Raw genomic sequence first — 13225 nt, forward strand, 5'->3', positions numbered from 1 at the left:
TGGACGGAGCTGCCGTGTCCGACTTGTTGGACTTGGTGGTGGTGCTGATCCTTCATCACCGGAGGGTGGTGGTACTGATGAGCGGATAATTTATACGCTTTTTGGCATTGCTTTTAGGTAGTTTTTAGTATGATTTAGTTAGTTTTTACTATATTTTTATTAGTTTTTATTCAAAATTTACATTTCTAGACTTTACTATGAGTTTGTGTGTTTTTCTGTGATTTCAGGTATTTTCTGGCTGAAATTTAGGGACCTGAGCAAAATCTGATTCAGAGGTTGAAAAAGGACAGATGCTGTTGGATTCTGACCTCCCTGCTCTCGAAATGGATTTTCTGGAGCTACAGAAACCCAAATGGCGCACTCTCAATTGCGTTGAAAAGTAGACATCCAGGGCTTTCTAGTAATATATAATAGTCCATACTTTGCTCAAATATAAATGACGTAAACTGGCGTTCAACTCCAGTTCCATGTTGCATTCTGGCGTTAACCGGCAGAAACAGGTTACAAGTTGGAGTTAAACGCCCAAAACAGGCTACAACCTGGTGTTTAACTCCAAAAATAGCCTAGGCACGTGTAAAGCTCAAGTCTCAGCCCCAGCACACACCAAGTGGGCCCCGAAAGTAGATTTCTGCACTATCTGTCATAGTTTACTCATTTTCTGTAAACCTAGGTTGCTAGTTTAGTATTTAAACAACTTTTGGAGATTTATTTTGTATCTCATGACATTTTCACATTTTATATGGTATCTCTACGGCATGAGTCTCTAAACTCCATGATTGGAGGTGAGGAGCTCTGCTGTGTCTCGATGAATTAATGCAATTACTTCTATTTTCTATTCAAACACGCTTGTCTCTGTTCTAAGATATTCACTCGCACTTAACCATGATGAATGTGATGATCCGTGACACTCATCACCATTCTCAACCCATGAACGTGTGCCTGACAACCACTTTCGTTCTACCTTAGATTGAGTATGTATCTCTTTGATTCCTGGTTCACGTGTTTGATTGCATCTCCTGACAATAGAGCATTCGAATCTGTGAGAGCAGAGTCTTTGTGGTATAGGCTAGAATTATTGGCGGCCATTTTTGAGATCCGGAAAGTCTAAACCTTGTCTGTGGTATTCCGAGTAGGATCTGGGATAGGATGACTGTGACGAGCTTCAAACTCACGAGTGCTGGGCGTAGTGATAGACGCAAAAGGATCAATGGATCCTATTCCAACATGAGTGAGAACCGACAGATGATTAGCCGTGCGGTGACAGCGCATTTGGACCATTTTCACTGAAAGGACGGATGGTAGCCATTGACAACGGTGATCTACCAACATACAGCTTGCCATGGAAGGAGTCTAGCGTGCGTGAAGAAGAAGACAGTAGAAAAGCGGAGATTCGAAAGACAGAGCATCTCCAAAACCTCAATCTGTTCTCCATTACTGCACAACAAATAACCTTTATTTCATGTTATTTAGTTTTCATAAACAAAAGTAATTTTTATCATTAATCTCCTGACTAAGATTTACAAGATAACCATAGATTGCTTCAAGGAGACAATCTCCGTGGGATCGACCCTTACTCACTTAAGGTATTACTTGGACGACCCAGTGCACTTGCTGGTTAGTTGTGCGGAGTTGTGAAAAGTGTGAATCACAATTTCGTGCACCAAGTTTTTGGTGCCGTTGCCGGGGATTGTTCGAGTTTGGACAATTGACGATTCATCTTGTTACTTAGATTAGGAAAAATTTTTCTTTTTGGTTTAGAGTCTTCTATGATTGTTTTTGGTTAAAATTTTAAAATCCTTATTTTATTTTTCTAAATTATTTTTGAAAATTTTTAAAAACCAATAACTTCATGATTTAGTCTTCTGTTTGAGTTTAGTTTCATATTTTAAGTTTGGTGTCAATTGCATGATTTTATTTTTCTTTCAATTTTTCGAATTATATGTTCTTAGTTCTTTCTTAATCTTCAAGTTGTTTTTGTTTATTTTCCTTTGTCGATCTTTAGTTTCTCTTGTTTTGTATTTTTTCTTGTTTTTCTTGTGCATTTTCGAATTATTAGTATCCAAAATATAAAAAAAAATTTATACATTAAATATTTAAAAAAAAAACACTTTAAATTTATAGCTCAGTTGGCTAGAGCGTTGTGCTTATGTTCTTGGTAATTGGGTATCATCCTTTTAAAACTTTTTCAAAAATAATTTTTCTTTGATTAAATCTTGTGTCAAACTTTTAAGTTTGGTGTTCTCTTGTTATTTTTCTTTAATTTTCGAAAATTTATTTTTAGTTTTCTGAAAGTTTTAAGTTTGGTGTTCTTTTTATGTTCTTGTGAGTCTTCAAGGTGTTCTTGAGTCTTCTTTGTATTTTGATCTTAAAATTTTTAAGTTTGGTGTTCCTTGGTGTTTTTCCTCCAAAATTTTCGAAAAACAAGGAGCATTAGATCTAAAAATTTTAAGTCTTGTGTCATTTTATTGTTTTTCTCTTTCCTCATTAAATTCAAAAAAATATCTTTGCTCTTTATTTTAAATTGTATTTTCGAAAATTACTCTTAAAAATTCAGATTTTTTTAAAAATAAAATCTTTTTCAAAAATCATATCCAAAGTTTTTCAAATCTTCTTAATTAAGCAGTTATATTCATTTTCAAATTTATTTTTCTCTTGGTTTTCGAAATTTACATTTTAACTTCTAAATATTTTATTTTATTTTATCTTATTATTTCTATTTATCTTTATAATTTGGTTTGTCCTACTTAAATAAAATAAAAATAAAAATATATTTTCTTTGAAATTCATATCAATTCCATTTTATCCATCATGGATCTAAGTCAAAATGAACAGTCCAGAAGGACTCTGGGGTCATATGCTAATCCCACAACTGCTGCATATGGGAGTAGTATCTGTATACCTCCCATCAAAGCAAGCAGTTTTGAGCTAAATCCTCAGCTCATTGTCATGGTGCAGCAAAACTGCTAGTATTTCGGTCTTCCACAGGAAGAACCTATTGAGTTTCTGGCACAATTCTTGTAAATTGCTGACACAGTACTTGACAAGGAGGTAGATCAAGATGTATACAGGCTGTTACTATTTCCGTTTGCTGTAAAAGATCAAGCTAAAAGGTGGTTAAATAACCAACCCACAGCAAGCATAAGAACATGGAAACAGTTATCAGGCAAATTCCTGAATCAATATTTTCCTCCAAAAAGGATGACACAGCTAAGGCTGGACATCCAAGGCTTTAAACAAGAGGATGATGAACCCCTTTATAATGCTTGGGAGAGGTACAGAGGGATGCTAAGGAAATGCCCCTATGAAATGTTTTCAGAGTGGGTGCAATTAGACATCTTCTACTATGGGCTTACAGAAAGAGCTCAGATATCTCTAGACCACTCAGCTGGTGGATCTATACACATGAGAAAAACTATTGAAGAGGCTCAAGAGCTTATTGATATAGTTGTTAGAAATCAGCATCTGTACATAAGTAGTGGGTCCTCCATAAAAGAAGAAGCCAAAGCAGTGTCTACTGAACTTGGTCCTCCAAAACAAGTTGCTGAACTCAATCAAAAATTGTGTTTTCTAACAAAACAGATAGCAGAATTCAAGGAGATGCTACAAGACACTAAAAATGCTAATAAAAATATGAAAGCACAATTGAATCAGACAAAATAGCAGTTATCAAAGCAGATAATAGAAGAGTGCCAGGCAGTTCAATTAAGAAGTGGGAAAACATTGAATACCTCACTTCAGAGTAGCAGAAAGCCAAGAAAAGAATAACTGACAGAGGATGAGCAAAATATTATCCAAAATTCTTCTGAGGATAGTAAGAGCCCAGAGAGAAATAACTCTGGCATTCAAATGCCAGAAAAGGATGCAAAGCTGGCGTTAAACGCTCAACCCACGCGCAGTTCTGGCGTTTAAATGCCAGAAATAGGTAAGAAGTTAGCATCCAACGCCAATCCAGCTTCTAAACCTGGCATTCAAATGGCAGTGAGGGATCAGACACACACAAGTGCTGATAGCAACCCCTCTAAAAAGGCTTCTCCAACCACCTCTGTAGAAAATAAACCTGCAGCAACTAAGGTTGAGGAATACAAAGCCAAGATGCCTTATCTTCAAAAACTCTGCCAAAAGGAGCAGGATAAGCAATTTGCTCGCTTTGCAGACTATCTCAGGACTCCTGAAATAAAGATTCCGTTTGCAGAGGCACTTGAGCAAATACCCTCTTATGTCAAGTTCATGAAAGAGATCTTGAGTCATAAGAAGGATTGGAGAGAAACTGAAAGAGTTCTCCTCACTGAAGAATGCAGTGCAGTCATTCTAAAAAGCTTCCCAGAAAAGCTTAAAGATCCCGGGAGCTTTATGATACCATGCATATTAGAGGGTAATTACACCAAAACAGCTTTATGTGATCTTGGGGCAAGCATCAACCTAATACCTGCATCCACTATCAGAAAGCTTGGTTTAACTGAAGAAGTCAAACCAACCCCGATATGTCTCCAACTTGCTGATGGCTCCATTAAATACCCATCAGGCGTGATTGAAGACATGATTGTCAGGGTTGGGCCATTCGCCTTTCCTACTGACTTTGTAGTGCTGGAAATAGAGGAGCACAAGAGTGCTACTCTCATTCTAGGAAGACCTTTCCTAGCAACTGGACGAACTCTCATTGATGTCCAAAAGGGGGAAGTAACCCTGAGAGTCAATAAGGATGAGTTTAAGTTAAATGCTGTCAAAGCCATGCAGCATCCAGACACACCAAAAGACTGCATGAAGGTTGATCTTATTGACTCTTTGGTAGAGGAGATCAACATGGCTGAGAGTCTCGAATCAGAGCTGGAAGATATCTTTAAAGATGTTCAGCCTGATCTGGAGGATTCAGAGAAATTGAAAGAGCCTCTGAAACTTCCTCAGGAAGTGGAAAAACCTCCTAAACCCGAGCTCAAACCATTACCACCATCCCTGAAATATTCATTTCTGGGAGAAGGTGACACTTTTCCGGTGATCATAAGCTCTGCTTTAAATCCACTGGAAGAGGAAGCACTACTTCAAGTGCTGAGGACACACAAGACAGCTCTTGGGTGGTCCATAAGTGATCTTAAGGGCATCAGCCCCGCAAGATGCATACACCAAATCCTATTGGAGGACAATGCTAAGCCAGTGGTTCAACCACAGAGGCGGCTAAATCCAGCCATGAAGGAAGTGGTGCAGAAAGAGGTCACCAAGTTATTGGAGGCTGGGATTATTTATCCTATTTCTGATAGCCTCTGGGTGAGCCCTGTCCAAGTTGTTCCCAAGAAGGGAGGCATGACAGTGGTTCATAATGAAAAAAATGAACTGGTTCCTACAAGAACAGTTACAGGGTGGCGTATGTGTATTGACTACAGAAGGCTCAATACAACCACCAGGAAGGATCACTTTCCTTTACCATTCATAGACCAGATGCTAGAGAGACTAGCAGGTCATGAATATTACTGCTTTTTGGATGGCTATTCAGGCTACAACCAAATTGCAGTAGATCTTGAGGACCAAGAGAAAACAGCATTCACATGTCCCTCTGGAGTGTTTGCCTACATAAGGATGCCTTTCGGTCTGTGCAATGTACCTGCAACCTTTCAGAGGTGCATGCTCTCTATCTTCTCTGATATGGTAGAGAAATTTTTGGAAGTCTTCATGGATGACTTCTCAGTATTTGGAGACTCATTCAGCTCCTGCCTTGACCATCTAGCACTTGTTCTGAAAAGATGCCAAGAGACCAACCTAGTTTTAAACTGGGAAAAATGTCACTTTATGGTGACTAAAGAAATTGTCCTTGGGCATAAAATTTCAAACAAGGGAATTGAGGTGGATCAAGCTAAAGTGGAAGTAATTGAAAAATTACCACCACCTGCCAATGTTAAGGCAATTAGAAGCTTTTTGGGGCATGCAGGATTCTATAGGAGGTTTATAAAGGATTTTTCAAAAATTGCAAAACCTCTGAGCAATCTGCTAGCTTCTGACATGCCATTTGTGTTTGACACAGAGTGTCTGCAGGTGTTTGAAACTCTGAAAGCTAAGCTGGTCACAGTACCAGTTATTTCTGTACCAGACTGGACATTACCATTCGAACTAATGTGTGATGCCAGTGACCATGCCATTGGTGCAGTACTAGGACAGAGGCATAACAAGCTTTTGCATGTCATTTATTATGCTAGCCGTGTTTTAAATGATGCCCAGAAAAATTACACAACCACAGAAAAAGAATTACTTGCAGTGGTTTATGTCATTGACAAGTTTAGATCATACTTAGTAGGATCAAAAGTGATTGTGTACACTGACCATGCTGCTCTTAAATATCTACTTACAAAGCAGAATTCAAAACCCAGGCTCATAAGATGGGTGTTGCTTCTGCAAGAGTTTGATATAGAAATAAGAGACAGAAAAGGGACAGAAAACTAAGTGGCTGATCATTTGTCTCGGATAGAACCAGTAGAAGGGGCGTCCTTTCCCTCTATTGAGATCTCTGAAACCTTTTCGGATGAGCATTTGTTTGCCATTCAGGAAACACCATGGTTTGCAGACATTGCAAACTATAAAGCTGCAAGATTCATACCCAAGGAGTACAGCAGGCAACAAAAGAAAAAATTAATTACTGATGCAAAGTACTACTTGTGGGATGAACCCTATCTCTTTAAGAAATATGTAGACGGAATAATCCGTAGGTGTGTGCCTAGAGAAGAAGCACAGAAGATCTTATGGCATTGCCATGGGTCACAATATGGAGGCCATTTCGGAGGTGAGCGAACAGCCACCAAGGTCCTCCAATGTGGTCTACTGGCCTACCCTCTATAGAGATTCCCGAGAGTTTGTATGTAACTGTGATAGTTGCCAGAGAGCTGGTAATCTGCCTCATGGTTACGCCATGCCTCAACAAAGAATCTTGGAGATTGAGTTGTTTGATGTATGAACAGCATTCAAGACTCCTATAAGGACCTCTCCATACCAGCTTGTGTATGGTAAGGCCTGTCATCTGCCTGTGGAACTGGAGCATAAGGCCTACTGGGCAACCAGATTCCTAAATGTTTATGCCAAATTAGCTGGAGAAAAAAGATTGCTCCAGCTGAATGAGCTAGAGGAATTCAGACTCACGACTTTCGAAAATGCCAATCTTTACAAAGAGAAAGCAAAAAGGTGGCATGACAGAAAGCTGTCATCTAGAGTCTTTGAACTGGGACAGAAGGTTCTGTTGTTTAACTCTAGGCTCAGGCTATTCCCCAGGAAACTAAAATCCCGGTGGAGGGGACCATATGTGATTACAAATGTGTCACCATATGGCTATGTGGAGCTTCAAGACATTGATTCTAATAAGAAGTTCATTGTTAATGGACAGAGAATCAAGCATTATCTTGAAGGTAATGTTGAGCAAGAGTGTTCAAGGATGAGGCTAGATTAAAAGCTTAGCAAGGTCCAGCTAAAGACAATAAAGAAGCGCTTGCTGGGAGGCAACCCAGCCATTAGCAAAACCTATTCTTATTTAAATAATAATTATACGAGTTTTAATATAAATAATCTTCAAGGTAAAGTATCAATTGCATAAGTTCACAGGGTTACAGAAGGATTCAGAGTACAAAACAGTGAAAAGAAGCTCACTGGCAAGAAAACGCCAGTAAGAGGTACAATTGGGCGTTAAACACCCAAAAGAAGCATCTACTGGGCGTTTAACGCCAGTAATGATACCTTTCTGGGCGTTAAACGCCAGAATGGGTACCATTCTGGGCGTTTAACGCCATACTTGCAGCATCCTGGGCGTTCAGAAAAATGCCCAGTGACGAAGGATTTCTGGCGTTTAACGCCAGCCAGAAGCAACAACTGGGCATTAAACGCCCAAAAGAGGCTACAGATGGGCGTTAAACGCCCAAAACAAGCAGCAGTTGGGCGTTTAACGCCAGGATTGTGGAGGGGAGGACGTTTTTGTTCCCAACTTGATTTTTTTCAAAATTTCTTATTTCCATCTATTTTTCTTGCATAAACATGTTCCTATACTTTCATTTTTCAAACTCTTTTCCAAAAATATTAAAAATATCTTAATCCTAAAATTAAATCTTTCTCAATTCTTCTTCAACCTCTTCTCAAATCTTTTTCAAAACAAATCTATCTTTTTCAAATTTTTTTTCAAACTCATCAATATCTTTTTCAAATCTTGACAATATTTTTAAAAACGAATCTATCTTTTTCAAATATCTTTCATATCTTTTCAATTTTAAATTACATCTTTTTTCTATCATACTTATCTTTTACAAATCACATTTTCTATCATATCCTTTTCAAAAATTTTCGAAAAAAACCCACCCCCTTCCCTTTAAATCCTCGTTCGGCCTCCCCCCTCTCCTCCACAATTCGAACATGGCTCTCCCTCTATCCCTCTCCATTCCTTTCTTTTGCTTGAGGACAAGCAAACCTCTAAGTTTGGTGTGTTTATCCGTGATCACTAAGCCAATACCTACCAAGATCATGGCTCCTAAGGGAAAACAAACCACCTCAAGAGGCAAAAAAGAGAATATTCCAAAACCACTTTGGAATCAAGGGAAGTTCTTAACCAAAGAACATTCAGACCATTACTACAAAATAATGGGTCTAAGGTCAGTGATCCCGGAAGTTAAATTCGATCTGAAAGAAGATGAATATCCGGAGATCCAAGAGCAAATTTGAAACAAGAGCTGGGAAATCCTAGCTAATTCTGAGACAAAGGTGGAAAGAAACATGGTTCAGGAATTCTACTCTAATCTGTGGCAGACAAATAGGCAGAGAATAGCTGGAACCGCATTCTATGACTATCGAACTCTGGTCAGAGGGAAGATTGTTCACACCCACCCTGATAAAATAAGGGAGATCTTCAAGCTGCCTCAACTGCAAGATAACCTGGACTCTTTTAATAGGAGAATGATGAGACCAAATAAGAGCTTGGACAAAATTCTAGAGGACATATGCATCCCTGGAGCCAAATGGACAACCAATACAAAGGGTGTTCCAAACCAACTCAAGAGAGGAGATCTCAAACCAGTCGCCAGAGGCTGGCTGGACATCATTGGGCGTTCTATACTGCCCACTAGCAACCGCTCTGAAGTCACCATCAAAAGAGCAGTGATGATTCATTGCATTATGTTGGAAAAAGAAGTGGAAGTTCATTAGCTGATTTCTTGTGAGCTTTATACAATTGCAAACAAGAACTCCAAAGATGCCAAATTGGCTTATCCAAGCTTAATCTCTCTGCTATGTAAAGATGCTGGGGTAAAAATGGGAGTAGATGAGTATATCTCAGTTGAGCAACCAATCACCAAAAAGTCAATGGAAGGACAAGTGCAGGACGACCCCATCAAGAGGAGAGCACAGGAGTTCCTCCCGGAAATTCCTCAATTTGAATACTGGGGGCACCTAGAAGCATCTATCACCAAGTTACAAGAAGCTATGGATCAACTGAAGGAAGAACAGCAAAATCAAAACAGCATGCTCTGCAAACTGCTTAGGGAACAAGAAGAGCAAGAGCGTGAACTAAAGGAACTAAAGCACTAGAAGCTATCTCTTGAAGGACCAAGTACCCCACAGACTAAAGAGGCATCTACCTCCCAAAATAAAGGTTGTTGAGTCCTAACTCTGTGATAACCTTTTATCCATTTTAAAAGTACATGAGTATTAGAATTAGAGTCATTTGTCTTTATGTCTTTAATTTTCTTTCTTTTATTACTAATTGTCTACTTTTTATGCCTATTTTATATTATTTCTATTAAATAATAAATAAAAATTAGAGTCTATGCCTTAAAGTTATGAATGTCCTATGAATCCATCACCTTTCTTAAATGAAAAATGTTTTAATTACAAAAGAACAAGAAGTACATGATTTCGAATCCATCCTTGAAATTAGTTTAATTATTTTGATGTGGTGACAATACTTTTTGTTCTCTGAATGAATGCTTGAACAGTGCATATGTCTTTTGAATTTGTTGTTTATGAATGTTAAAATTATTGGCTCTTGAAGAATAATGAAAAAGGAGAAATATTATTTGATAATCTGAAAAATCATAAAATTGATTCTTGAAGCAAGAAAAAGCAGTGAATAAACAAGGCTTGCGAAAAAAAAAGAGAGAAAAAGAAAAAGCAAAAGCAAGCAGAAAAAGCCAATAGCCCTTAAAATCAAAAGGCAAGGGTAATAAAAAGGATCCAAGGATTTGAGCATCAGTGGATAGGAGGGCCCAAAGGAATAAAATTCTGGCCTAAGCGGCTAAACCAAGCTGTCCCTAACCATGTGGTTCCTATAGATGCCAATCATTCTGAACTTCAAGGGATAAAGTGAGATGCCAAAACTATTCAGAGGCAAAAAGCTACTAGTCTCGCTCATTTAATTAGAGCTAAGTTTCATTGATATTTTAGAGTTTATGGTATATTCTCTTCTTTTTATCCTATTTGATTTTCAGTTGCTTGGGGACAAGCAACAATTTAAGTTTGGTGTTGTGATGAGCGGATAATTTATACGCTTTTTGGCATTATTTTTAGGTAGTTTTTAGTATGATTCAGTTAGTTTTTACTATATTTTTATTAGTTTTTATTGAAAATTCACATTTCTGGACTTTACTATGAGTTTTTGTATTTTTCTATGATTTCAGGTATTTTCTGGCTGAAATTTAGGGACCTGAGCAAAATTTGAATCAGAGGCTGAAAAAGGACTGCAGATGCTGTTGGATTCTGACCTCCCTGCACTCGAAATGGATTTTTTGGAGCTACAGAAACCTAAATAGCGTGGTCTCAATTGCGTTGGAAAGCAGACATCCAGGACTTTCTATCAATATATAATAGTCCATACTTTGCTTAAAGATAAATGACATAAACTGGCGTTCAACGCCAGTTCCATGTTGCATTCTGGCGTTAACCGCTAGAAACAGGTTACAAGTTGGATTTAAACGCCCAAAACGGGCTACAACTTGGCGTTTAACTCCAGAAACAGCCTAGGGACGTGTAAAGCTCAAGTCTCAGCCCCAGCACACACCAAGTGGGCCCCGGAAGTGGATTTCTACACTATCTGTCATAGTTTACTCATTTCCTGTAAACCTAGGTTACTAGTTTAGTATTTAAACAACTTTTGGAGATTTATTTTGTATCTCATGACATTTTCACGTTTTACATTGTATCTCTACGGCATGAGTCTTTAAAATCCATGATTAGAGGTGAGGAGCTCTGCTGTGTCTCAATAAATTAATGCAATTACTTCTGTTTTCCATTCAAACACGCTTGTCTCTGTTCTAAGATATTCACTCGCACTTAACCGTGATGAATGTGATGATCCGTGACACTCATCACCATTCTCAACCCATGAACGCGTGCCTGACAACCACTTCCGTTCTACCTTAGATTGAGTGTGTATCTCTTTGATTCCTGGTTCACGTGTTTGATTGCATCTCCTGACAACAGAGCATTCGAATCCGTGAGAGCAGAGTCTTCGTGGTATAGGCTAGAATTATTGGCAGCCATTCTTGAGATCCAAAAAGTCTAAACCTTGTCTGTGGTATTCTGAATAGGATCTGGGATGGGATGATTGTGACGAGCTTCAAACTCACGAGTGCTGGGCGTAGTGACAGACGCAAAAGGATCAATGGATCCTATTCCAACATGAGTGAGAACCGACAGATGATTAGCCGTGCAGTGACAGCGAATTTAGACCATTTTCACTGAAAGGACGAATGGTAGCCATTGACAACAGTGATCCACCAACATACAGCTTGCCATGGAAGGAGTCTAGCGTGCGTGAAGAAGAAAACAGTAGGAAAGCGGAGATTCAGAAGACAGAGCATCTCCAAAACCTCAATCTGTTCTCCATTACTGAACAACAAGTAACCTTTATTTCATGTTATTTAGTTTTCATAAACAAAAGTAATTTTTATTATTCTCCTGACTAAGATTTACAAGATAACCATAGATTGCTTCAAGCCGACAATCTCCATGGGATCGACCCTTACTCACATAAGGTATTACTTGGACGACCCAGTGCACTTGCTGGTTAGTTGTGCGGAGTTGTGAAAAGTGTCATATCACAATTTCGTGCACCAGGTACCTGCAAGGGACTCCAATGCTTAAGTTAGCAAGGGTATTAAACAGGTTTTTAGTAGAATCATAGTATGAGTTATACCTGGGTGCTCCAGTATATTTATAATGGTGTGGAGTGACCTTTTCGGATAAGATAAGTTAGTTATCTTATCTTATCTTCTAAGTGAAGTCATCTTATCTTCAATGGGAACCACCGTTATCTTTCTAGGATTTAGTTGCCTTTAGATTGGGCTATGTTCCTTTATTTGGGCCTGCTTGGGCTCCTTGTAGCGTTTTGGCCGAGCTGCTTGAGAAGAGCTCGGGTAATCCTGATCTGAAGAAGTCGGTTGACTTGTCGTTTAAACATCCCGGGTCGGACAGTTCGACCCAGGATATGAACAGTGCCACTGCTTGAGCGTGGTCTTCCTTTTGGGGTGGAGTCCCTAGTTTCAGGACTTCAATTCTTCTCTGGAGAAGCCGAGCTCGAGCATTGTCGTTTTTCTTTTTGTAGAGATCCCTTTGAATGCAGAACGTTTTCTTTCTTTTAATTAATAATTTTTTTGAAACAGGCGTTCCTTTGTTCTTTTGAAATGCGCGTCTCTTTGCCTTGGGAACGTGCAAGGGTTTAATAACCCATTAATTCTTCTCTTTGCTGTTTTTCCCCCTTTCTTCATTTTGAATTTAGTTCTCTCAAAGATTTGGCTTCCGTTTCTTCTTCTCTTTTGCTCACTGTAACTTCACCCTTTTTCCTTCGTTCCTCTTTCTTTGCTTGAGCCTTTATTCATGCTTCCCTCTGTGGCGTCATTGGTGATTACTGGAGCTTCTTTTGCTTCGAAAGGCTTTTTCAGATTTTTGCCTTTTCGCCTTCAACTTTTTCGACGTTTCCTACTCTTTCAGGTTGGTTCTTCTTTTGTGCTTGCATTGTTCTATTCTTGGTGAAGTTTTGATCTTACTTGAATTTATGTTTGGAAAGCTTGAACCTTCTCGTATTACTATGCTTGGTTGTCACTGTGATGTATGTTTTCTGGTTTTCTTTTGACCTTATGTATGCTCTTGGGTGGATTTCCTGGTAGTTTGACACTTTTAGGGCTTTGCATGTTGTCGCTATTTTTCTGATCGTACTTTTGATTTTGAGGGTTTATGAACTACTTGTTTGATTTTTAAGAAAGATTGCTCCTTTGATGAC

This window comes from Arachis ipaensis, chromosome B01 (genome assembly GCF_000816755.2).
Source record: "Arachis ipaensis cultivar K30076 chromosome B01, Araip1.1, whole genome shotgun sequence".
In the NCBI taxonomy this organism is placed as follows: domain Eukaryota; kingdom Viridiplantae; phylum Streptophyta; class Magnoliopsida; order Fabales; family Fabaceae; genus Arachis; species Arachis ipaensis.